Here is a 26,836-nt window from a genome sequence, read left to right on the forward strand (position 1 = left end):
TGGTGTGTGTAACATTAGTGCCCCCATCAAATTAAATGATATGGGCAGCCAAGCATTGTGGTAAGATGACCAGCTTTGAAGTTATACACAGACCTAGGTGATAAATCAACTTCTGATCCTTTCCAGTTGTGTGATCTTGGGGAAGTAAATGCTTCTAAGATGAGGTTTCTTCAAATGTGAAATGCAAATAGTTAGCACCTACTTGTCAAAGTTGTGAGATTATCAAGATGAACTGTTGCCTAGTACAGTCTTTTTTGAAGGCACTCAAAATAAATTACACTATTATTACTAATCACAATTACATTCAGTGAACAGAATTTTTACATTCCTTTAGCAACCAACATTCATTAATCTTCTAGGTAGTATACCCAAATAAGAAACAGACTGTACTTGAAAGAGTGAAAAGTGGACCTTGGATAATGAAAAGATTGAACTGAAATTACTGGATTTTATACTAGAGTCTGAGATTTAATCTCAGGATTTTGCAAAAGTTGGGTTTAAAAATTTTTTTTTAAATATGGTTTTTAATGAGAGAGAGAGAGAGAGAGAGAGAGAGAGAGAGAGAGAGAGCAAGACCCACAACCTAGTTATGTGCCCTGACCAGGAATCGAAACACCAACCTTTTGTTATTTACAAAATAACGGCCAGGGCAAAGTTTGAAGATTTGTAAAACTCAAAGGGATAGGTAATTCAGATGTCAGATGATACAATGTTAAACACAGTATAAAAATATTCACAGGCAGCAGGAGGTAACACCCTTATCTCACTGAAACTTGAAAACAAACTTTTTTTTTAAACAAAATGGCACATTAAGCCTGCTCTGAGAAATAACCAAACCACTTTCATTCTCACAATACCCAAACACAACAGTGTTTGGTTCCTGCTCCTCAGAGGAGAAGAAGAAACAATGTCAACACTTGATCTGTTGCCTACAATAGGTTTTTGGCCATAAGACCTTGGTTGGTAAAAGTTTCTCTCTAGAGATGGGTTCTAAGAGTCTGAAGTGAAAACTATCAGTAAAGAATCCATTTTACACTCTAAAAAGGGAGTTAGAGAATACAGTAACCTCAGGTCTTAAATCATAACAAGTAGCATTATTATTTTTTTGAAGTTAAGATGTATCCTGTTTTGGTCTGTTATTTTAAGACTGTTCAATAACACCCTGGCCAGGTAGCTCAATTGGTTAGTGTTGCATTGATACACCAAGGTTGCAGGTTCTATCCCTGGTCAGGGCACAAACAAGAAGCAATCAGTGAATGCATAAACAAGTGGAAGGAACACAAGTGAACTCTCTCTGAAATTAATAATAATAATAATAATAACAACAACAACAACTGTTCAATAAGAAGGCTGGGCAACCAGACTACAGTGATCAGTGAACAGATAAGGAACAACTCTCACAAAGACTTCTCTATAAGTCTGAGAAACAATAAAATAAATAAGACACTTTTAGGCGGCCTACATGCTACTACAAAAATAAAACAAGGTAATGGGTTAGAATAAAAATAAAGGTACCATTAGATAAATGGGCCTAGAACTGATGGCTGAATGATGAGTAAGCATGGTACTAGGGAGCAGCAACCAGGTTGAGTGGGGAGCAAGTGCACAAACTCTGAGACGGGGCCAGACAGAAGGCTTGTGTGGCTGGTATCTGAATGTGGAACAGTGGTTAAAATCAGTTAAATAGGCAGTCATGGTATGACTGATATGTAGGTCGGATATGTAGGACTGTTTGACTTTGGAAAAAATTTGCATTTTATTTTAATTTGGTAAGTCATTAGAGTATTTTAAGCAGAGGAATTAGTGACATTAAGACTATAATTGAAATGTAAAGATGTTGTTTTCTATAACAGTTCACAGGTTCATAGAAAGCCTTTCAAAGTTCCTGAAAAATGTATGGAGGAAGTTTAAAAATTAAATTAAAGTATACATTTTTAAAAGATTTTATTTATTTATCTTTAGAGGGGAAGGGAAGGAGAAAAGGAGAGAAATATCAATATATGGTTGCCTCTCATGAGTCCCCTGCTGGGAACTGGCCTGCAATCCAGGCATGTGCCCTGACTGGGAATCAAACCATGATGCTCTGGTTTGCAGGCATGCACTCAATCCACTGAGCTACACCAGCCAGGGCTAAAGTATACATTCTATAGGCCCTGGTCCAGTGGCTCAGTTGGTTGGAGCATCATTCCACACACCAAAAGGTTGCACCTTTGATCCGTGGTCAGGACATGTAATCGAAGCAACTGATCAATATTTCTCTTTCACATAGATGTTTCTCTCTCACCCCACCCCCACTCCCAATCAATAAACATAGCCTCAGGTGAGGATTAAAACACACACACACACACACACACACACTCACATTCTATAGCAGTCAGTCGTTTTTGACCTGTTTCTCTTCTTTGGTCCCCTAATCCAGTCAGTTAAGATAGTCCTGCCAATCTCTCCTTCATAATGTTTATTTTTTTCCTTTGCCAAACATCCTACTTTAAGCTCTGTTCCATCTCTTTTTCTTTTCCTCCCCCCTTTTTCTTAACATGTGTTGTGTGTATGAATGCACAAGACAGGTAGAGAACTGAAGAGATTACCCTGTAGAGGTCCCTGAGTTTCCTATGTTAGAATATCAATAATGAGTAGGAAAGAGTATATTATTTCCAGGAAAGAAAACAAGAGATTTACTGGGTAAGACAGTAATATCGACAAGGAATAAACTCTGGAATAGCATCTGATGGGTTGCAGAAAGCCAAAGGATTCTTTGCTGAAAAAAAATTAAGCAAACAACTAGGTAGACAAGAGGAAGGCTGAATGAAAACATGTGGTCACTCTAGATGCAGGACAGAGTGTAGCAGCTCACGCGGTGCAGGATACAGCTACACTACAGTGGGCTTATTTCCCTCTACTCTCATTTGTCAAAATGTTATTCCCTTAAAAGGCCTAGTTAAAAAAAGTATGTCCTTTTACAGGCTTTCTGTGACCCTACCAAGCCAGAATTGTCTTTTTTCTCCTTTAAAGTCTCATATTTGAACTTTTATTTAGCTCAATTTATTCTGTCTTATGTTACACTGTTACTCTTATGAACACGATTATCCATCTTGCTTACTTCACAAAGGTGCAAACAGATGAGAAAGGTGGAAGGCTAAATGAGCTTAAACAAGTTCACTTATTCAGTTAATACCTACTGAGCAACTACTATGTGCCAGACACAAAACAGATGTGGTGTTCTCATGATGTTTATATTCTTGGACATGGCAAGGAATGTTAGCAGTTATTAGTGTATGGCTGATCTTTGAAAAATGTGGCAGTTAGGGATGTCAACCCCTGTACAGTTGAAAATTATATGTAACTTTTGACTCCCCCCAAACTTTATAGTCATCGCCAAAATTCTCTAGGAGGCCATGTCATTTTTACCCCCCCCAACAATGGCCACTGCACCTGGAACACAACAAGTGATAAATGAATGTCAGTACTGGGAATACTTCACACAAAGGTGGCTCTTCTAGTGCTCTGCTGCAGGGCCGCTTTTAAAGGTCCTGCCTTGGGCACCAGTGGTTTGCTATAGATTCCAGGGTCTCAGCTATAGCTATCATCCCTTCCAGTTGATTGTTACCACTCAGCTACTCTTAATCCTTGGGGTTCTCTTCCACTCCATCCCCAGCTGACTGTTTATCTCCAGGACTAAAATCTCACCGTCATCATCTCCTTTTGATTCCACCTTTAAGCCGAGCTATCTTTTCTTTCCAAACAGATGTTGCAATTAAGGCAGAATAACAAGCACTTCTTTGACTTAAATGAAAATTTTACATCTTTGAGGCTCCACATTAAAACAGTTCACAAGGTTAGGGCCCATTCTGGGAATTATTCCCTCCCTGGGCACTTCTTCATTTTCCAGTTACAGCAAAAGTGGTGAATTTAACTGCAAGTGCATGAATTCCTTCCAGCCCTGAAAAGGTCACTTAGTACAACTGCTTGATTTCAGACTGAAGAATGGAAATAGGATGAAATCGAAAAATCTTAACTTTTGGGGTCAAGGTCTAGATGAAAGATTTGCTGACTAAAAGGGAATGGTAACAGAAAACAAAACAAAACACTAAATAAAGTAAGACAATGAAAGTGTTTTAGAGTTTCGATGCTATACAAAGGAATCTGTAAAATAAAACTCTGAAATAAGCAGCAGTAATTTAGTTGAAATACCAAAATTTTCCCAGATAGCAGTCAATTTAAGTTTTCTATTTGAACTGTGTGTGCTAGACAATAAGTACTTATTGAGCAGTTACTATGTGCACATCAAGGAGGATATGATGATGTGATGCTAGCAGAAAAATAACTTGTGCCAGTTAAACAGCTAGGCGATGATGATACAGGACAAGGGGAGTACAGGAGTCTATGGGAACACAACAAAGGAGCATCTAATCCAGCTCTGGGTCAGCAAAGACTTCCCAGAAGTAAAATCTCAACTGAGATCAGATAAATGAATATGAACCAGACAACAATAACAACAATATTTATATAACACTTAATTGCCAAGTACCATTTTATTTATTTTTCTATTTATTAATTTATTTTTAGACAGAGGGGAAGGGAAGGAGAAAGAGAGGGAGAGAAACATCAATGTGTGGTTGCCTCTTGCACACCCCCAGCTGGGGACCTGGCCTGCAACCCAGGCATGTGCCCTGACTTGGAATTGAACTGGCGACCCTTTGGTTGCCAGAGTGGTGCTCAATCCACTGAGGCACACCAACCTGGGCTCAAGTACCATTTTAAGAGTACTCCATATATTTACCCATTAATTCTCCCAACAACCCCATAAAGCAGTAATTATTATTATTATCTACCTTGTATACATGAAGAAATTGAGGCTTTAAGAGATTAACTGCCAAAGTCACACAGCTAAAAAGAGGCAGAATGAGGATGAGAACCCAGGTTCTCTAGAGGTTCTCCTGTCTCTCTCTCGGTCTCTCTGTCTCTCTCTCTCGATAAGAGGTGAGGGGTGAGGGTGGAAAGAAAGGGTAAGAGAAGAAGAAATGAAAGTGTGATAGGCAGAGAAATGTATGCACTAACACTTTGAAAAAACATACAGCAAGAATTGAAGGAAGTTCAATATGGTGGGTTCTTGGGAGAGGTTAAGAATGGAAATTTAAAAGAAACCAGATTAAAGTGGAGTATCTAAGGTTAAGGTAGCCATCAAGAATAATTAGTGTGTGTATTACAGCAGTAGTCTATTAGTGATTTCTTGGTGTTTCTTTCTTTAAGACAATCTTTCCATATACCACTATCAGAATTCAACTTCCTGCCCCAGCTGGTGTAGCTCAGTGGATTGAGTGCGGGCTGTGAACCAAAGGGTCACCAGTTCGATTCCCAGTCAGGGCACATGCCTGGGTTGAAGGCCAGTTCCCTCAGTGGGGGCCACAAGAGAGGCCACCACACATTGATGCTTCTCTCCCTCTCTTCCTCCCTTCCTCTCTCTCTAAAAATAAAAATAAAAAAAGAATTCAACTTCCTAAAGTACTATTTCCATGATATCACTACCCTGTTCAAAAAGTCTTTAAGAGTATTCCACTGACTAAGATTCATTCAAAATTGTCGAGTCTTCGTAAAATGACCTCCACTTTTCTTCTCAACCTTATTTTTGGATTTCCACCAATCCCAACTACAAATTTCAGCCCCATTAAAATTTTGGTTTTTGCCCTTGGAACAAACCATCATTATTGAATAAAAATTTAGAAGACCCCTGGCCACTTAGCTCAGTTTGTCAGAATGTTGTCTTGATATGCCAAGGTTGCGAGTATGTTAGGGCACATACGAAAATCAACCAATGAATGCATAAATAAGTAGAACAACAAATCCATGTTTCTCTCTCTCCCCAATCTATTCCCCTCACTCTCTAAAATCAAAAAGTAAAATTTAAATATATATATATTTTTTAATTTAACACTTTGTGTAATACTTCAACCTACCGACAATATACTTAACATCCTTACACAGTTTCACAATTTTGAGTGGGTACATAGAGGGAGAAGAGGGAGAATTAGAGCAAAAAGAACCAGTACCTTAATATTTCTCAATGCTTTCTACATTTATAAAAAAATTTTGACCACTGACTAATGAAAAGTATAAAGAGCTCCACTTCAGATTTTAGTGGCAGATATTTTAGCATTTTGGACAATACCTGACATACCAAATGTCAAAATTTCAAATGAATGAGTCTGGACTATCCTCCGAGAGCCACAATTTCATTCCTATCAAAAATGTCAGTAAAAAGAACTAAATTTAATGGTTAGGGTAAAAAAAAATAAAATAAAAATAAAACTCCTACTGCATGCCTTATTTATTGTAAATTGCATTAAATTCTTTTTCAAATCAGATAGGCTATAAATAATAATTTAAAAATTCTCTCAAGTGGTGAATAACTTTAAATACACACTAAATCTAGTCACCACAAAAAATCTCAATTATCTATATACTGCTATTATGACAAAGACTAGTAGTGTTAAATATTAGTGGCTAGGAGGCAAGGTCAAAATTTTCTATGTTAAACTTTTAGGTAAGTTTGAAAAATTGAGCCCTTATTCAATGCTCTGTAAAAAACAATTTTTGGTTCTGGCTGGTGCGGCTCAGTGGATTGAGTGCCAGTCAGAACCAGGGGGTCCCTGGTTCGGTTTCCAGTCAGGGCAAATGTCTGGGTTGTGGGCTTGGTCCCAAGATGGGGGCGTGTGAGAGGCAACCACACATTGATGTTTCTCTCCCTCTCTTTCTCCCTCCCTTCCTCTCTGTCTAAATATAAATAAATAAGATCTTTAAAAAATAAAATTAAAAATATTCCTGGAGTTCCAGCCAAGATGGAGGCGTAAGTAGATACACTTCCCCTCCTTGCACAACCAAGGAAGAAAACAACCAATTTAAATACAAAAGACAACCAGAACTGCCAGAAAATCAAACTATATGGAAGTCTGAAAACCAAGGAATTAAAAAAAACACTCATCCAGGCTGGTAGGAGGGGGCAGAGACAGGCAGCCAGGGAGGAGAGGAGGTGGGGCAAGGCAGCAGCTGCTGGTGGACTGGGCAGGGAAGGTGGCGGCTGGTGGACCAGGCGGTACCACATTTGGGTGCAGATAAACTGGGAGGAACAACTGGGGAGCGAGACAAAGTACAGGACCCAAGGTTCCAGCGTTGGGAAAATAAATCCTCAGAACCTCTGGATGTAAAAACCTGTGGGGACTGTGACAGCATGAGAAACTTCCATTCTCTTGAAAGCAGGACGAGAGCAGAGAAAGCAGCATTGTTTCCTCTCAGATTCCGCCCCCCCCCCCACAGGGCCACAACACAGCAAAGTGAACTGCTCCATCTTAGAGAATACCTAAGTATGTACAGGGGCACCACGACACAGAAGTATGGCCCAAATGAAAGAAGAGATCAAAACTCCAGAAAAAGATCTAAGTGACAAGGAGATGGCCAACCTATCAGATGCAGAGTTCAAAACACTGGTAATCAGGATGTTCACAGAAATGACTAAGAATGGCCACAAAATAAAGGAAGAAGTGAAGGCTATACAAAGTGAAATAAAGAAAAATACACAGGGTACCAAGAGTGAAGGGAAGGAAACCAGTACTCAAATCAACAATTTGGAACAAAAGGAAGAAATAAACATTGAACCAGAACAGAATGAAGAAACAAGAATTCAAAAAAATAAGGAGAGGCTTAGGAACATCCGGGACAACTTTAAACATTCCAACATCCAAATCATAGGGGTGCCAGAAGGAGAAGACGAAGAGCAAGAAATTGAAAACTTATTTGAACAAATAATGAAAGAAAACTACCCTAATGTGGCAAAGGAAGTAGACATCCAAGTTCAGGAAGTTGAGAGAGTCCCAAAGAAACTGGGACTCCAAGAAATCCAAGAAGAAATGCACCAAGACACATCATAATTACATTACCCAAGATTAAAGATAAGGAGAGAATCTTAAAAACAACAAGAGAAAAGAGACAGTTACCTACAAAGGAGTTCCCATAAGACTCTCAGCTGATTTTTCAAAAGCAAAACAAAACCAAAAAACAAACAATAAATGTTGGTGAGGATACGGAGAAACTGGAACCCTTGTGTACTGTTGGCATAAACTTTATTTGAGTTCTGATAACCTACTACCATCAGACAAGCCACACTGTTGGTATAGGAATAGAAAAAATGATGTAGCTACTAAGGACAGCAATACGGCAATTTCTCAAAAAATTAAACATAAAATTACCATTATCAGCCAGCTGAGACTCAAGCTAATACTTGCACACATATATTCACTGCAACATTATTCACAGCAGCCAAAAGGGGGAAGCCATTCAGTATTCATCGAAATATGCATAGATAAACAAAGTGTGCTATATACATACAATAAAATACTATTCGACCTTAAAAAGGAAGTAATTCTGATACATGGTTCAACATGAATGAACCTTGAGAACATTATGCTAAGTATAATAGGCCAGTTACAAGACAAATACTGTATGATTCTACTTTTATGAGGTACCTAGAGTAGTCAGATTCATAGAGACAGAAAGTAGAATCATAGTTGCCAAAGGCAGAGAAGAAAGGAATAGGAAATTGTTTAATGGATATGGTTTCAGTTTTGCAAGATGAAAAGGGTTCTGGAGATTGGTTGCACAACAATATGAATATATTGATACTCTGCATATTCTATTTATCAGTAGATTTGTACACTTAAAAATGGTTAAGGTGATAAATTTTTTGTTATATATGTTTTACTAGATTTTTTGTACATTAAAAAAAAAAAAAAAAAGCCCAGAATCACTTTGGAAGCAGACTACCTGACTTTGAGTCTTGGCTCTGCTACTTCCTAGCTATATAAGTGGTCTGTACCTCATTTCCTCAGCCACAGATGAGATGACATAAAAGTACCTACATTATTACCTTGTGATAATTGAATTAGTACATATATGTGAACTTCTCACAACAGTATTAGCACACGGTGAGTCCTATTGTAAGCATTTGTTACTATTAGATTCACCATTTTGAAAAGATAATTTAATGCAGAATTCAGGCCTGCAGGCAAAACTGAGTTTCTCCCATGCAAAACTGAATAAAATAATTTGTGTGCTTGTATTCATATAAATTCCTGATACAAAGCAGCACTAACACACCAACTAAGGAAAGATTTCCATATGCCTTATTTTTTCAAAGATTCCATTTTTTAAAAATTTAATCTTTATTGTATTTTTTCCTTTATCATTTAGACACCTTACACCTCCCTCCCCCCAGCAATCACCACACTGTTGTCCATATCCATGAGTCCTTTTTCCTTTTTGCCCAATCCCTCCACCCCCCTAACTTCTCCCTGCACTAGCTGTCATCCTGCTCTCCGCCTAAGAGTTTGTCCCCATTTTCTTGTTAGTACAGTTTGTTCATTAGATTCCACCTGAGTGAATTTCTCTGACTGGCTTATTTCATTTTATTTATTTTTTAAAATGTATTTTATTGATTATGTCATTACAGTTGTTCTATTGCCCCCTTCATTTCCCTCCACCCTGCACCCCCCTCCCCCACCATTCCCCCTCTTTAGTTTATGACCATGTGTCTCAAGTTCTTTAGATTCTGTATTTCCCCTACTATTCTTACCCTCCCTCCTATCTATTTTCTACCTACCATCTATGCTACTTATTTTCTGTACCTTCTCCCCCCTTCTCCTCCTCCCACTCCCCTGTTGCTAACCCTCCATGAGATCTTCATTTCTATGGTTCTGCTCCTGATCTAGCTGTCCTCTTAGTTTGCTTTTGTTTTAGGTGTGGTTGTTATTAACTGTGAGTTTGCTGTCCTTTCACTGTTCATCTTTTTTTATCTTCTTTTTCTTAGGTAAGTCCCTTTAACATTTCATATAATAATGGCTTGGTGATGATGAACTCCTTGAATTTGATCTTATCTGAGAAGCGCTTTATCTGTCCTTCCATTCTAAATGAAAGGTTTGCTGGATAGAGCAATCTTGGTTGTAGGTCTTTGGATTTCATGACTTGGAATACCTCTTTCCAGCCCCTTCTTGCCTGTAAAGTCTCTTTTGAGAAATCAGCTGACAGTCTGATGGAGACTCCTTTGTAGGTGAGTGTCTCCTTATCTCTTGCTGCTTCTAGGATTCTCTCCTTCATTTTAATCTTGGCTATTATAATTATGTGTCTTGGTGTGTTCCTTCTTGGGTCCAACTTCTTTGGGACTCTCTGAGCTTCCTGGACTTCCTGGAAGTCTATTTCCTTTGCCAGATTGGGGAAGTTCTCCTTTATTATTTGTTCAAATAAGTTTTCCACTTGTCGCTGTTCCTCTTCCCCTTCTGGTACCCCTATAATTTGGATGTTGGGGCGTTTAAAAATGTCCTGGAGGTTCCTAAGCCTCTCCTCATTTTTTTGAATTCTTGTTTCTTCATTCTTTTCTGTTTGGTCATTTTTTTCTTCCTTCTGGTCCACTCCCTTGATTTTGTCCCAGTTTCCTTTCCAACCAGCCTGGGTCGGTCTGGTTGAGTTTTCCTGCGCAACCCCACTCCCCCAGCCGCTGGCTCTGCCACTCTTACTGGTCTGGCTGAGTGGTTCATTGTTGTCGGACTTCAGTATAGTTCAATTTTCTGTGTTTTGGATGCGTTTTTTTGTTACTAAAACTTTGTGGTCTTTAAACTTGGTTGTGCAAGAAGGCACAGTGTTTCCACCTACGCATCCATCTTGGTGAAGTCCTGACTAGCTTCTTTTACTTAGCAAAATGTTCTCCAGATCCATCCATACTGTTGCAAAGGGTAAAATTTTCTTTCCTTTTCTTTTTTATAGCCAAGTAGTATTCCATTGTGTAAATGTCTCATAGTTGTTTTATCCACTTATCTACTGATGGACACTTGGACTGCTTCCATATCTTGGCACTGTAAATAATGCTGCAATGAACATAGGGGTACTTATGTTCTTTCGAATTAGTGTTTTGGGTTCCTTCAGATGTATTCTGAGATGTGAGATCACTGGGTCAAAAGGCAGATCAATTTTTAATTTTTTGAGGTATCTCCATACTGCTTTCCACAGTGGCAGCACCAATCTGCATTCCTACCAACAGTGCTAAAGGGTTCCCCTTTTTCCACATCCTAGCCAGCACTTGCTGTTTGTTCATTTATTGATGATAGCCATTCTGACACATGAGATGATATTTCATTGTGATTTTAATTTGCATTTCTCTCATGATTAGTGTTCATAAGTCTATTGGCCATCTGTATCTCCTCTTTGGAGAAGTGTCTATTCAGTTCCTTTGCTCATTTTTGAATTGGGTTTGTTTGGGGTTTTTTTTGGTGCTGAGTTTTGTAAGATACAAATTTTGGATATTAACCCCTTACCAGATGTATCAGTGAATATGTTCTCCCATTCTGTGGGTTGTCTTTTCACTTTGTTGATGATTTTCTGTGCAAAAACTTATTTAGTTCAATGTAGTCCCATTTGTTTACTTTTCTTTGGTTCCCCTTGCCTGGGGAGATATATTTGATAAAATACTAGTATGGGTAATGTCCGAGATTTTGCTAGCTATGTTTTCTCCTAGGATTTTTATGGTTTTGGATTTAACATTTAAGTCTTTGATCCATTTTGAATTTATTCTTGTGTGTGGTATAAGAAGGCAGTCTAGTTTCATTCTTCTGCATGTATTGCCCAATTTTCCCAACACTATTTATTAATAAACTATCTTTAGCCCATTGTAGGTGCTTGTTCCTCTGTTGAATATTGACTATAAAGTTGTGGGTTATTCCCAGGCTTTCTATTCTGTTCCATTGATCTATGTGTCAGTTTTTATGCCAGTACCATGCAGCTGTGATTACTATGGCCTTATACTTTCATATTAGGTAGTGTGATTCCTCTAACTTAGTTCTTTTTTTCCCAGGACCACTGTTGCTATGCAGTGCCTTTTGTGGTTCCATATAAATTTTCAAAATATTTGTTCCAGTTCTGAGAAATACATCATTGGAACCTTGATAGAAATTGCATTGAATCTATAGATTGCTTTGGGTAATATGGATATTTTAATGATGCTTATTCTTCCTATCCATGAATCAAAAACTTCATTTTCAATTTTGAATATTTCATCAAGTAGTTTGTTTTAGTAGATGGTCTTAATTTTTTTTTCAGGGATTCTAACCAGTAGTATTAACTGGGCACATTAACTAATGTCTCTTGATTCACCAGTCCATAATGAAAAGCACTGGATTTAACAGCCATCTGGTGTAGTGTTGTTTTTATGACAGCTTATGTTTTACAATGTCCGTAAGAAGAATATTACTGAGAAGTGGCACCTTTTTACTTCCTTTTCTTAACTGATCTCAAATATAATATTAACCATTTCTAAGCAACACGGTAAAATGAACAGTTCTGTAATTATGTAAGGTTATGATCCTTGTTTCTTATACTGCATTTGTAGATGTTGGAGAAATTAAATGTTTTTCTGTGAAAATGGAATGTTTTGTGGTAAGAGATTAGTGTAGTTTGCTTGGAACCATTTCTCCTAAAATTCTTCCTTACGAATAGGACAGTTAGGTTGGAGAAGCAAATCAATGATGAATATATATCTAAACTTGAAATCATCCTCATGAGAGGATCATCAGTGACTGAATAATTATGAATTATCTTTTTTTCCTGCTACTTGGTTTGTGAGGTGACTGATGACTTTCCAGCTTTAATCTAGTAGTCTGTAAGGGTCTTATAAACATGTGAGAGCCCTGGCTGGTATAGCTCAATGGATGGAGCGTGGGCCTGTGAACCAGAGTATTGTGGTTTAATTCCCAGTCAGGGCACATGCCTGGGTTGCAGGCCAGTTCCTGGCAGGGGATACACGAGAGGCAACCATACATTGATATTTCTCTCCCTCTCTCCTTCCCTTCCCCTCTAAAGATAAATAAATAAAGTCTTTAAAAAAAAAACACGTTAGAGTCTATACACTCTTATTCCCCTTCTCTACCTCATTTTTCTTCAAAGCCTTTTTGCTCTAAATAGATAGATTTTCATGCTTAATATTTACTGTGTATTTCTCTCACTAGAATGTAATCAAAACAGGGGTTGTCTAAAACTGTTTTGTTCACTGGTGTGTCCCAAGTACCAAAACAGTGCCTGCTCTCTGGTGGACATGTACTCACTAAATATTTGTCCAATCAATGAATTGGTAAACAGCCTTACAAATGGCCAGAGGTAATTCCGTTATCCTTAGTTGTAACCTGGTTTTGGGAAGTGCTTCTTTTGGGCCTCAGACAAATTTTATTGTTCTTCAGAGCACAGGGCTTTCTTTCTAAATTTTCAAAAGCCCAGAGGGCAAAACAGCCTTGTTTACCATCTGCCATACCAATTCTACATAAGATTATTACTGCAAATGTATTCATCCACTTCATATTCAATGTTCCCACTTCAATTATGTCATCCTAACATGACTGCAGAGGTCTACAAGGCTAGGGTTTTCAAATATCTAGCCAGAACACTAAACAGGCCAAAAATCCAGATTACATGGATTCTACCCTACTACACAAAGCTGAGTAAGATAAGTGTAATACTGACACTATGGTGGGTCTATGTTAAAAAAAATCCTAGGGAATCTAAAACAAAACAAACCCCAAAACCTTGCTAGAAATAAGAACTAAATGACTTTGATATAAGGTCATATACAAAGTTTAACTGCACTTTTTTATATTGGCAACAAATAAATAAAAAATAAAATTTTATTAAATACCATTTATAATATCACAAAATGAAAAATTAAAATCACAATGAGATTTTTTAATCCACTAGGATATTATAATGAAGAAGACAAATAACATCAGTCCTGGAAAGGATGTGCAGCACTCAGAACTCTCATCGAGCTGCTGGTGAGAGTGTAACCACTTAGGAAAACAGTTTACTGATTTTTTTTTAATGTTCCAACATGTAATGTCATAAAATTTATTTATTTATTTATTTATTTTAAAACATTTTATTCATTTATCTTTAGAGGGGAAGGGAAGGAGTGAGGGAGAGAAATATCAATGTATGGTTGCCTCTCGTGTGTCCCCAGCTGGGAACTGGCCTGTAACCCAGGCATGTGCCCTGACTGGGAATCGAATCTCAATCCGTTGGTTTGCAGGCCTGTACCGATTTCTTATAAAAGTTAAATATACTCTTACCATATGACCCACTAATTCCAGTCTTAGGTATTTAACAACAACGACAAAAAGAAATTCATAAATTATATATATACATAGATATGCACAGTTTTATTTACAAAAGCCCACACTAGAAATAACCCAAGATTTCTTCATTGGTGAATAAACAAATTGTGGTATAACTATACAATTAACTCAGGTACTCAACAATAAAAAGAAACAGCTAATATATGCAACAATATGGACAACTTTCAAAGAAATACTGAGAAAAAGAAGCTGGACACAAAAAAGTACATACTGTATAGTTCCTTTTATATAAAACCTTGGCCCAGGCAAAATTACTATGTAGTGCTGGAAATCAGGTTAGTGGTTGGCAGTAATGGATGGGAAGAGAAGGCTGATTGCAAGGAGACACAAAGGTACTTTCTATGGAAATTAAAATATTCTATATCTCAGGTTGGGTACTGGTTGAACGGAGGTATTCATTTGTCAAAAACCATCAATCTGACACTCAAAATGTATGATTTTTACTATATAGATACTGCAATAAATTTATTTGTTAAAATCTTGATTATCTGAATCTTCTCACCCTTATCTTCTCTTTCCTTTTATCCAGCATCTCTGGCTGAAAGTACCTTAAGCAGAGGCGGGTTCCTAGTCTAATTTAATCATGGTAAGTAGCTGCTCTTAACGTCTTTTACCTGCTAATCAGAATGGAAAAACCACAGGAACATAGTTCTTTCATTATAGGAAAATTACAGCTTTCTGTAATTGTTCACCATCTGGGGACCACCTTGATACATGCGGTACAACACCTACAACTTCTGGAAACTGAAAATCAAATGCCTTTTAACCAACAATGGACCTGACCTGTATTCCCAGCTCATGGCTTTCATGCTAGACTTGCAAAAAGGGGTTTGTTTGCTGACCGATTAGAGGATTTAGGAAAAGGGATTAGACCTAGCTTTGCTGTTGAGAAAACCCTGGGCTAAGACTGACAGTGACCCATGACCTTGGAAAAGGGTTCAGATAAGGCTATAGAAGAAAAACCAGCCTGAAAAGAGAACTTCCAACCTAGCACCATTTGTCTAGTTGACAAAAATTACCTTAATTGCTTTTGCATGAGTCTGGATACCAAAAACCAGTGAACTGTATGAAGTATAAAGCATTTCCACTTATATTCCAATAGGCCCGGTAGTCCTTTCCAATTATATGATTCTGTCAGGTTGAAAACCTTTTTGCTCTATTTACTTTTTTCCCCCTCTTTTGAATGAGATTCATTCAGGCAATAAGCATTTATGGAACAGCTACTTGGAACCAGCTCCTATGGTAAGTAATACAGTACCTAAAGTAAAAATGACATTAACACTTGCCATCAACAAAATCTTACAGTCTAGATGGAAAAGAGAGAATTAATTCATACAGAATTGTGTGTTAAATGCTATGACAAAATTCATATGAGATCTTGGGAAATAAGGGTTTCCCAGAGTAAAATTTTTAGTGATTCTTGAAACAGAACTAGAAGTTATTTGATCCAAAAAAAAAAAAAAAAAAAAGGCAGAGAAAGGTGTTCTAGGCGGAGAAAAAAAGTATGTACAAAGGCACAATGACATAAAACAATAGGAGTTATGAAATACGAAGGCATGTCTAGGAAACTGCAGGTACCTTAGTGTGGCTGAGATAAAAGAGGAGTGGTTGAAGATAAAGCTAGAAAAAGCAGACTGGAATGGGATTCTGAAGCTGTGTTGGGGAAATAATGAAAATATTTTACACAGGAGTCTGATATCATGCTGTCATTTTAGAAGGATAACCTGGCAGCAAAGTAGAGAAAGGTCTGAGAGATGCTAAATCAGGAGCAGGGTGACCGACTGGAAAGTGACTGGGATGAAGCAAGTAGTAAGTGGTAAGGTCCAACTAAAGCAGAGAAGTGGCGATGGTGAGGAGAGAGAATATTTTTAAAAGAAATCATTCACATGACATAACTTCTGGAATAAGTGGAAAGAAGAGGATCTGGGACAATTCTGTTTCAGCGTCAGCAATTGAGTGGGTGACCCATTAAGCAATACCAAGATATGGAATATCAATGGACAATCAGGTTTAGGCAGAAAGATAAAAATCATTTTAGACATGCTGATTTAAACATAATGAGTATTTGGGTTATTTGATTGCTCAAGTATACAGGCTCTTTTGGGGGCCATAAAAGTGTTCTAAAATTAGACACTGATGAACTATTCAACTCTGTGAATATATACTAAAAACCTTTGAAATGTATGAACCTTTCATACATTTGAAACCTTTGAAACCTTTTAAATGGGTAAAATTTATGATATATAAACCATATCACAAACCATTTTTTAAAAAATGGTTAAAACCATTCTTAGCTCACAGACTGTACAGAAACAGGAGGTAGACCTGGTTTGGTCTGCAGTCTGTGGCTTGCCAACCCTTGTTCTCGATATAACAGTTGAGCAAATGTGATCTTATGGGAGGAGAATATGAACTACCATTTTAGGAGTCAGAAACTCTAATTAAAAGAGCAAATATTTTTCATGGCCCTTTAGGAAAAGCAAATGCTACTCTGTAGGAAAAGCAATATGCTGTAAGAATTGCTATAAAGACTACCATGCACACTCAATAAACCAAACCAGATACTCAAACTTTAGAATGTATGAGACTCATTATGGGGGAAGGAAGGGAATTGTTCAGAAAGATTGCTGGGCCTCAACCCCAGGATTTCTGAGATGGCAGGTCTGGGACGGAGATAGAAACCTGCATTTTTGACAGACTGTCATATGATGGTGATGCTGCTGATCTGGGGACCACACTCAAAACCACCAAATATTTCACTAGTGATCTAAACTCGAGTGAAATATTTACTCTGACAGTCATGCATCAGACATAAACATTTAAGAAAAGGTGAAGATATACATTCTTTTATTTACTTCCGTGGGTCTTGATCTTTGGCAACTAAAGCAGTATGAGTTATAACAGATGTTTTCTTTCAATATGCAATGTGGCTGTATGTAGTCATAAAATCTCCTTCCTTAAAACTGGAGCCGACTATTCTTAAACCATTGGAGCACTAAGTACATTTTTTTGGACACAGGTACATAGACAAAGCAGTTAGTGTTTTCCAGAAGCTCACTAACATAATTTTAAAGAAAATCTAGCCTTGGCTGATGTGGCTAACTGGATTGAGCGCAAGCCTGCAAACCAAAGGGTCACTGGTTCGATTCTCAGTCAGGGCAAATGCCTGGACTGTGGGCTGGTTCCCCAGTTGGGGGCGTATGAGAGGCAACTATACATTGATGTTTCTCTCCCTCCCGCTCTGTCTAAAAATAAATAAATGAAATCTTAAAAAGAAAAGAAAGTCTAGGAAGCAAAATGCAGTGAAGCAAAAGCAATATAGACCAATAAATCACAACCCAATAGTGTTTATTTAGAGCACTTGGCATAACTATCCACAAAGACAAGAACCTAGGGACCACGCCCTTGGAGCTGGGGAGTTCTGCCAAATACCATATAGCTTCCCACCTTCCTCACCACCATAAACTGAGTCATTAAAAAGTGTAACAGAATCATCCATGCAGAAGAATTCCAAATAATTTAAGTAGACACTCTGATTTCAAGGAGAGAGAGCACTTGACTCCTCATCCCTTTAAGGGTGGGCTACCCATGATGACTTCCTCCCACAAAGCATAGTAGCAAAAGATGAGGAATGAGTAACTTAACAGTATAAAAACCTAACACTATCTTATCCAGGTGATCAAGTTCAACATCAGCATGCTAAATCAGGTAAATAGTATGTATTTTTGATATAATGGGTGAAAATGTTACTTTACATCTGTGGTTCTTCTTCCCAAAACCCATTAACTACGTTCTAATCCTGAAGGAAACCAGACAAATACCATTTGAGGGCATTCTATACAATATCTGACCACAACACCTCCAAGCTGTCAAGGTCATCAAAAACAAGGAAAATCTGAAAAACTGTCACAGTGAAGAGGAGTTTCAGGAGATGTGATAACTAAACGTAATGTGGTCCCCTGGATGGGATCCTAGAATAGAAAAGGATATTTGGCAGAAACTAAGAAAATCTGAATAAAGTATGGAAATGAGTTAATAATAACATCTTATATTGGTTAAGTAATAGTAACAAATGTACCATACTAATTAGTAAGATGTTAACAATGGGGGAATATGGGGGTGGGATATATGAGAACTCTGTGTACTATTGTCTCAAACTTCCTGTAAATTAAAAACAGTTTAAAAAATAAAGTCTATTAAAAAAATGCTTAACACCACAATTCCAGGCCAGAGTTAGTGAACTGTCAGAAATCACTAGATCCCAAAACAAATCACATCTGGACCAAGGTGTCTTAAGTCTTTTCACATAACTAAAATAAACATACATACCAGATCAGCTATACAATACTTATTGTCCATGATAACACTGAGCTAAAGAAAAATCTTAATTCTCTCAACTTCTTTCAAAGAGTGCTTAAAGAATTCATTAAATATTTTAAAAATATTATTGAGCTCAATTACATGCCAGATACTGGAGAAGAAGAGATGAGTAAGAGCCTGTCTTTATCAAACAGCCCATAGATAGGGGTGGGGAGGTTGGCGATCAGATGTAAAAACAAAAACTAGAACAGATTAAGACAAATCAGTGCTACAATAAAGTTTGCAAAATAATCATGGGAGCAAGGCTTCAGACAGCTGACAGAAAAATAAATTACTGGTTATCAACAGATTTTAGAAAGTATGAGTTTCAAAACTTTATTTATAGATCAGTTATTTTTTAAAGGTTTTTTAAAAACCAGAAAGAAAGAACAGCTAAATCTTCCTGCCCCTTAAAAAATGTTGATAGCCTTCAGGGAATATGAAAACAAGAAATTCTGCAAAAATAAATGCCTACCAAATAAATAAATAAATAAATGTCCACATAGTTTTCACAGGCAGACTTGTAACATTCCCATATACATACCTAGTCATTACAATTACTAAGAGTGAGAGCACACACTTTTCTGGCCTACTTAAATATATAACCTTAACATCCCCCTTCCTTTTATCCTTTTGGTTTTCGCTCAGTATGAAGCAGGAACATCTAAATATTATTAAAAATTCTCAGTGACAATAATTAACAATTACGTTTTCCTGACTGGCATGTACCTTTCCAAACATTTCTTCTTTCTATCCAAATTCTATTACTTGACTCCTAATATGCCCAATACACTTCTTCAATAAACCTGTCTCCAAAAACTCTTCCATTGATTTTTCCTTTCTTTAAATCATGTATAAACTATGTTATATAATTTATCACATTTCTGTGTATTATAAATCTAATATTTCATAAGTTTTGTTTCCGAATAAGATGTGCTTTCTTGCATTTAAACAACTGAACAACAATATCTGGGCCGTGAGGCAGCTGCTTCCTCCTTCACTTCTTTTGGTTACTAGAGCAACCTGTCAGTAGATTTAAAAAAAAAAAAAAAAGACAACCTTTTGTTACTACTTAAGTCTTTCCAAGGCATGTGCTGGTACAACATTTAACATGTACTGTGGTTTCTACTCTTATAACTCAACTACTTACTAAATTACTCATGGTTCATACATAGCTGCTTACAGAAATGAAATTCTGGCTGATTGAAGCAAAAGATGAAAGGTTAGTGGGTAACTCCTAAAACGCCCAGGAAGTCTGGAGAATTAGGCTCAAAAAAGAAGCAGGCACAGAGAACACAACCAGAACCACTATCAGTCCGATAACACTGCTGCCTTCCTCACTGAACCCCTGATGGCACTGATACAGTATGGTGCTGTTACCACCACCACTGTAAACAGTTTTCCACTGTCCCTTGACATGAGGAACTGACTGAAAATATTAGAGCTGATATATCTGGTGGTGAAATTTGGGTCAAGGTCTCAAGCCCTCATTGCTAAGAGAGCCAGTAAAAGTAAGAATCTGGTGTTTTCTGATTTTACAGACATTGGACTTACATGGTGAGGAACTGCCCCAAAGGGCAGAGGCTCTGATAGTTGTTAGCCAACCCCCAACAAAAGATAAAATGTTCTTTTAATATACTGAATTATTCCATCTTTCAAAGTATTAAGGGCATGTCTATATAAAGTACTAGATTCTAAATAAAAGCACAGTATCTTAGGGGGAAAACATGTATTTAATCAAAATAACATGAATAGTACAAAAAGAAGTAATAGCAATTATTTGCATATATGGATGGTGATATTTAACCTTTCTCAGTAACTTAAATCTAAATAGTAACTGTCATCTAGTCAACTTAGCAGCAGAGAAGTACAGGGGTAAACAATTTTGTACTAAAATAGTGTAGCTAGATTTGGTAAAGAAAAACTCTAGAAGCTGTCTCACAATTCATCATTTTAAAAGATCTGTATGTCAGACACTGGGGATACATATAGAAGCTTAGAATCTAATACGAGAAAACAGACAGATATGAAAACTGGATATAATAAAATATTATGGATGCTAAATATTGCCGTGGGAGTTCAGAATAAAGATGCCAGGGTAGAGGTGAAGGGCAACAACACAAACTCAGGAAAGGTTTTGTTGAAGAGGTCTTCTTAAGCATCTGGAATGATAAAATGAATAGCACAGAAAAAAAGGCAGGGAGAAGAAGAACAAATAAAATTAAAATACCATCTTCACAGGAGATAGGCCTAGTTTCATTTATCAATCCAAACAGTTTTAAACAGGTGAAAATGAAAGTTTCTATAAATGCATATCAAAACCAAAAAGATGTCAGTCAAGTTGGATCACTGGGATTTATTTTCCTAAAAGCAAATGCAAAGCTGGATATTGCAGATTGCAAAACAAGTCACAAATTCTTCCCTTCCCTGAACCCACTCATTTGCAATTCTCTCATCAAGAGATGGAATTCTGCCCTGATGTGCATGGCTCAGCTGGTTGAGCATCTTCCCACAAAGTAAAAGGTCGCAGGTTTGATTCCTGGAGAGGGCACATGCCTAGGTTGGGACCTAGTCCCCAGTTTGGGCGTGTGGAGAGGGGTAACAGGTCAATATTTCTCTCACACATTGATGTTTCTCTCCCTCTCTTTCTCCCTCCTTTCTCCTCTCTCTATGAATAAATAACAATAAAAATCTTTTTAAAAATTTAATCTTTATTGTACTTTTTCCTAATACCATTTACTCCCCTTATATCACCACGCCCCCAGCAATCAAAAATAAAATCTTAAAAGAAAAAAGAGAGATGGAATTCTACTTCTTTACCACTTAAACCTGTGCTAGCCGTGTGACTTGCTTTTAGCCTTGGACAGTACAAAGCAAAGGAAGCAAAGTAGTGGCAATTCTCTGTGTGCGCTTCCAGAGGCCAGGCACACATCCCGCACTTCCTCCTGGGCAGGGAGACTTCCCTTATACAGCTTGCTAGAGGAGGAGCAACCGCATGGAGAAGGTAGCTCAGTTGGCCCAACCAAGGTAAGCCAAGTCTGGCACGGATCACCAGAACCACAGAGCAGAATACAGCCTGAACTACTAACCCTCAAAATTAGAAAGAAAGCTAAGTAAATAATTGTTGTTTTAAGCCATTAAGTTGGGTTGCTTTTTATACAGCAAAAGCTATCTGAGGTAATGGATAACTTAAGTAAGAGGTTTGGAATATATGTGGACAAATGAGTTTCTAAAGTAAAGAGTGTAAAATCACCTTTATGAAATTTCTAGAGAAATGACAAATAAAATTTTTCAGATTTCCTCAGTATTATATTTCAGAAAATTTCCATAGCCCCTACAATATATATTTTTTAAATGGGTAAGAAGTAATCTAAAAGTATAAATGCTCAAATATTCATCAACAGTAAAATTGTTAAGTAATTGTGGTATATTTTCATAATGGGCTAGTATAGAGAAATGAGAGTGAGCAAACTACAACTATATGCAATTATGTTTATGACTCTCATAGGCTCAAATGTATATATAAAAATTAAAAACAGGCAAAACTAAGGTGTGATGTTAGAAGTCAGCATAGTGTTAGAGGAGCTAGTAATGTTTTGTTTCTGGATCTGGGTGCTGGTTACATGGGTGTGTTAAAATTGTAAAAATTCATCAAGCTATAACTTATAGTATACTTTTATATATATATAATAAAATGTTTTTTCACTTTTATTTCTTGATTTTAAAGAGAGAAAAGGAGACAGAGAGAGACAGAAAGGGAAGGAGAGAGAGGGAGAAGAAGAGAGAGAAGGAAAGAGAGTGTGAGAGAAACATCAGTTTGTTGTTCTTCTTATCCATGCATTCATTGGTTGCTTCTTGTGTGTGCCCTGACTGGGGATCAAACCACAACCTTAGTATATCTGGATGATGCTCTAACAAACTGGGCTACCCAGCCAGGGCTAAAATGTCTTTTTTTTAAAGTACATATTATTTTACATAACTGATAATTAATACCTTTATTTATTTACTTATACGCATTATTGTACTCCCAAAATGTTATTAAAAACTTCGGACATATACCAAAATCAGAGAACTAGTATAAATGTATTGCTGTGTTTTGACTGTCATCTCTAATGATCTTTCAGTTCAACATTTCTTAGTCAAAATAAGAATCAGGAAAACAGAAACAAGCATAATTTAAGTGCATGTGTATATGAATCTTCTACCTACAGCCTTCACTGGAATCTTTCACTATTTTCTTGAAACAGCAAATTGATATATGCAGGTTGGAGACTGGGTTTCCAGCAGCTCTTTTATACACAACCAAAAGTAGTTTCTCCTTTAAAAATAAACAAGAATTCTAGCTAGAATTCACAGGCAGATGGTAAGGCAGATGGAGGAGAGGAAAGAAGATAGTGACTGAAAAAACTGAGTATACGGGCATTCACTACAGAGCAGGGATCTGGTGTTGGGGTGGGGAGTCGCCCCCTTAGGAAACTCCCAGTGGCCAAATTCAAAGAACCACTACATTGGCATATTTCATTTAAATATATTCATTCAACATTCACACACACACACACACACACACACACACACACACACTCACATATATTCTGAGTTTTATTATTATTGTTCCAAAGGTTATCATTGCTTCAATTTTTCTTCTTTATTCATTCAAACACTCATGCACTTGAGGGTGAAGGAACATGAGAGCACTGAGAAAACCTGCTTAAACCACCAGCATGGTTCAAACACCTGTATGTACAACATCTAATGATGTGGTGTATGACATCAGGTTTTTTACTGCTGTCATCCTGAGGGAAGAAATGAGCCAATAATGTCACACCTGTAAAGTTTACAAAGGTTCCAATATTCCCTTCTGTGTTTTAGACTGGGTAAGAATAGAAAACAGTACCTCGACCTATTAAGTCTAGAACTGACACAAGACCCTAGACTTGAATAAAAGAAGACATATAGATATACCACGTCTTTAGGTGGTAAGCCAATGTTATATAAGAATAGTGCTATATAAGAATAGTGTTATATAAGAATAGTGCGATAACTTACTACATTATTATAAAGGCCATTTCTCCCTCAAATTAAACTCATAAAATCAATGTAATTCCAATCAATAGTTGAATTGGATTTTGAAAAGAATATAAAAAACATTAAAAATTTTTTTATTTATTGCCCTGGCTAGTGTGGCTCACAGTGGATTAAACGCTGGCCTGTAAACCAAAGGTCACCAGCTCGATTCCCAGTCAAGGCAAGTGCCTAGATTGTGGGCCAAGTTCCCAGTACAGGGCAGGCACAAAGCAACCAGCCATTGATGTTTCTCTCCCTCTGTTTCTCCCTCCCTTCCCCTCTGTCTAAAAATAAAATAAAAAATAAAATATTTTTAAAAATTTTATTTATTGAGAGACAGACAGAGAGGCAGGCAGGCAGGAAGGCAGGCAGACAGACATCAATTTGTTGTTCCACTTATTTTACATTCATTGGTTGATTCTTGTATGTGCCCTCACTGGGGATAGAACCTACAGCCTTGGTGTATCAGGATGACTCTCTAAATAACTGAGCTACCTGGCCAGGGCCTACTGAAACATTTTAAAGCTAAACTAGAAAGAGAAATATGAGGACAACTTTGCCTTTTACAACAGCCTAACTCCTGTGTGGCACATACTATGTTATTGTACAAAGAATTTAAAAAGCTTTCCATAATTAATGCATTTAATCCTCATAATAACCCTATAATATATCATAATACTCATTTTACAGACAATACTGAGGCCCACAGAATATAAGTAATTTGCACTAAGTCATCTAACTGGTAAATGGTGGAGCTAGCATTCAACTAGTTTAACCTCCGAGTTAAGCTCTTTACTTAGTTATATGATCCTGTGCCTCTTCCTAAGCATTATATCTCATAGACCCACAACAGCTCATTGAGAGTATGATATGATGACCCGGTCAAGTGGCCCAGTTGGCTGGAGTGTCATCCCATACGCTCATGTTGCTGGTGCGATTCCCATCAGGGTGCATATGGAAGGCAACTGATTGATGTTTCTCATGTGGATATTTCTCCCTTTCTCTTCTCTCTACCTTTTCCTCTCTCTAAAGTCAACAAACATATCCTCAGGTAAGGATTTAAAAGAAAAAGTATGACATGATATAACAGATAACTGGACATACAAGACTAGCAGCAGATCCAAATATATATAACAATTTAGGTTATGATAAAGATGGCATCTCGAATCAGTGAAAAACTCTGAAGAATATTTACAAAATGATAAGAGGACAATGACTCTCTAACTGGATTTTTTTTAAAATGAGGTTTCTATAGTACCTCAAAATAAATACCAAATGGTTCTTAAAAACCAAACTTAAAACAACAAAATATTTAGAGTAAAAAATATAGGTTAGTATCTTTATAATCTTGGGGTGAGGAAGTTCTTTTTAAATTAGACATGAAATTCAGGAGTGATTAAAAAAATCAACTGATTTCATTAAATACAAATTTCTATACAACTAAAACGACAGTATTTGCTTTAGCAGCACATCTACTAAAAGTGGAATGATACAAAGATTAGCATGGCCCTCAGACACAGATGACATGCAAATTCATGAAGCGTTCCATATTTTGGGGAACGTACAGTACAACATAGGGAATACAGTTAATAGTATCTCATAACTTAGTAAGGTGATGGATGGATACTGGATTTTTCATGGTGATGTCATGTAAATGACTTGACTTTGTAAAGCATGTAAATGTCAAGTCTCTACATTGTACACCTGACACTAATATTGTATGTCAACTATACTTTAATTACAAAAGAGCTTGCTTTAGCCCTGGCTGGCGTAGCTCAGTGGATTGAGCGCGGGCCTGCGAACCAGAGTATCGCAGTTCGATTCCCAGTCAGGGCACATGCCTGGGTTGCAGGCCAGTTCCCAGCAGAGGACTCATGAGAGGCAACCATACAGTGATATTTCTCTCCCACTCTTTCTCCTTCCCTTCCCCTCTCTCGAAAAATAAATAAATAAAATATTTTAAAAAAAAAAAGCTTGCTTTACAGTCCAGAACAAAAAACAAAGACTAAAAACACATAAGTAAACTTAAAAAAAAAAAAGATGGGAATTTTCTCCATAGTGCATCGTCATCAAAATCCTAGCAAGATTTTTTTGTAGATATAGATAACCTAATTCTAAAATTTATATGGAAAGGCAATGTCCTAACAATAACTAAAATAAGCTTAATAGAGAAAAATAAAATGGAAAGAATCACTCTACCCCATATTAAATCTTATTAAATAGCTGCAGTAATCAAGACAATGTAGTACCGGCAGAGAGACAGACACACGGATTGACGGAACAGAGCAGAAAACCCAGAAATAGATATATACATGTGCGCTCAAATGATTCTGACCAAGGTGCCAAGCAATTAAATGATGGAAGGCCCTTTCAACAAATGATGCCAGAGCAACTGGGACATCCATAGGCACACACACACACAAAATGAGCCTCAACCTAAACCTCATACCTTCTATACAATTTCACTCAAAACTGAGTGGCCCCTGAGGGGGAAAAAAAGGAATCCCTGGCTTAAGTGTAAAACATACATGCAACCACATATCTCACAAGGGACTGGATTTAGAATATATAAAGAACTCCAAAACCAACAGTAAACAAAATTGGAAAACGGGCAAAAGGCATTCAGAGACTTTTCATTGAAGGAGGTACACAGATGACAAGTACATGAAAAGATCTTCAACAATGCTAGTCATTAGGGAAATAAAATTAAAACCACCATGAGATATCGCTATACACCTATCAGAATGGCTAAAATAAAAGTAGTGATAACACTAAATACTGGCAAGGATGCAAAGCAAATGGATTCTCATGCATTGCTGGTATGTAAAATGGTACAGCCACTCTGGAAAATTACTTAGCAGTTTCTTAAAACACTCGACACAGAATTACCATATACCCAGCAATTGTACTCTTGGGCATTTATCCCAGAGAAATGAAAACTTATGTTTGCATAAAACCTGTATATGAATGTTCACAGCAATTTATTTTTATAATAGTCCAAAACTGAAAACAGCTCAAGTGTGATTGGTGATTGGTCTAACAAACTGTGGCAAACACACACCCATGCCATCGAAACTCAGCAATAAAAAGGAATGAACTATTGGGCTGGCTAAAGAGTTCATTTAGTATTTTTCTGTACTATGATTCTAGTAGTACTCGGTTGTCTTTAACTTCATTTGAAACTATTTTGTTAGATT

At 37.1% G+C, this 26,836-nt stretch overlaps 1 protein-coding gene and 1 pseudogene across 5 annotated transcripts in view; one reads left to right on the forward strand and one right to left on the reverse strand.

The window, feature by feature from the left end:
- ZNF609 (zinc finger protein 609) overlaps positions 1-26,836 on the reverse strand; it is a 198,590-nt gene that overhangs the window by 113,486 nt on the left and 58,268 nt on the right. The window lies entirely within an intron of this gene.
- On the forward strand, positions 25,095-25,194 carry LOC119057143 (uncharacterized; annotated as a pseudogene).

Source organism: Artibeus jamaicensis, unplaced genomic scaffold, assembly GCF_021234435.1.
Source record: "Artibeus jamaicensis isolate MK-2021 breed Jamaican fruit bat unplaced genomic scaffold, CSHL_Jam_final contig_548, whole genome shotgun sequence".
Lineage (NCBI taxonomy): Eukaryota > Metazoa > Chordata > Mammalia > Chiroptera > Phyllostomidae > Artibeus > Artibeus jamaicensis.